The sequence below is a fragment of the Arachis duranensis genome, chromosome 3 (assembly GCF_000817695.3).
Source record: "Arachis duranensis cultivar V14167 chromosome 3, aradu.V14167.gnm2.J7QH, whole genome shotgun sequence".
Lineage (NCBI taxonomy): Eukaryota > Viridiplantae > Streptophyta > Magnoliopsida > Fabales > Fabaceae > Arachis > Arachis duranensis.
Window position 1 is genome coordinate 99,684,282 of NC_029774.3, and position 1,170 is coordinate 99,685,451.

Below are 1,170 nucleotides of genomic sequence, written 5' to 3' on the forward strand. Positions count from 1 at the left end.
TGATCCACGTTAAGAGTCACGTTAACTTAGTTAACGTGAACTCTAACGTGGAAGAGGAAAACAAAAGCCAACGTTAGTGACTCTCACTTTTGTCACTATCGTTGGACCAACTAGCATTGTCTACGTTAACTTTCACGTTAAGTCCATTAACGTGAAAGTTAACGTGGACTTGAGATCAAAGAGCCAACGTTTGTGACACTCACTTTTGTCACTAACGTTGGAAGATGGCATCACTACTACGTTAAGAGCCACGTTAACTTAGTTAACGTGAGTTCTAACGTAGAGAATTTGGGCATTTGGAGCGTTAGTGACAAAGGTGAGTGTCACTAATGCTCTCGAAGGTGAGACACACCCACGTTAAGAGTCACGTTAGCTACACTAACATGAACTCTAACGTAGGAACAAAAGGCATCAAGCAACGTTAATGGGAAAAGTGATTCCCACTAACATTCGCGAAGGTGTACAAGCCAACGTTATTAGGAAAAGTGAGTCCCAATAACGTTGGCAAAAAATTGAAAAGGCAACATTAGTGGTCACGTTAAGACCACTAATGTTGGAGTTAACATGGGTACATAAGGGTGGAACGTTAGTGAAAAAAGTGAATGCCACTAACGTTCTCGAACCCACAATGGCACTCAACTTTAATCTCACTAAATACCCAAGCCTAATTCATATTTCTGTGCAAGCTGGGCCGACTAAAGATGAGAACTGCTTCAACTCAAGATCCAGAGCCCACATCCAAGACTTGAAGAACTCACTAGAAGATCAAGAGGAGTAGTATATATAGGAGTAGTTTTGAACTATAGAGGAGCTTTTGGCATTTTTGGGAACTACTCTCTGATATTTACTTTTTTGCACTTTTAGCATGGATTCTTCTTTTCTACCATTTTTCATTTCTAGAGCTATGAACAACTAAACCCCTTTCATTGGGTTAGGGAGCTCTGTTGTAATTTGATGGATCAATTATAGTTTTCCTTCTTCTTCTTCTTTCTTTTCTCTTGATCTTACTAGAAAGCTTTCGATCTTAATTCAATTGGTTAGTTGTCTTGGAAAAGAAATTCTCCGTAATTGGATCTCCTTTGAGCCTTAGAAAAGGGATGAGGAGATCATGCTAGAAATGCTTTCTCATGTTGGACCAAATTGGAGTTTGGGCGGATATAGTGACATGTA

The 1,170-nt window shown here is 39.6% G+C and overlaps 1 protein-coding gene across 1 annotated transcript in view; it reads left to right on the forward strand.

Moving 5' to 3' along the window:
• LOC107479843 (uncharacterized) overlaps window positions 1–1,170 on the forward strand; it is a 2,849-nt gene that overhangs the window by 1,430 nt on the left and 249 nt on the right. The window lies entirely within an intron of this gene.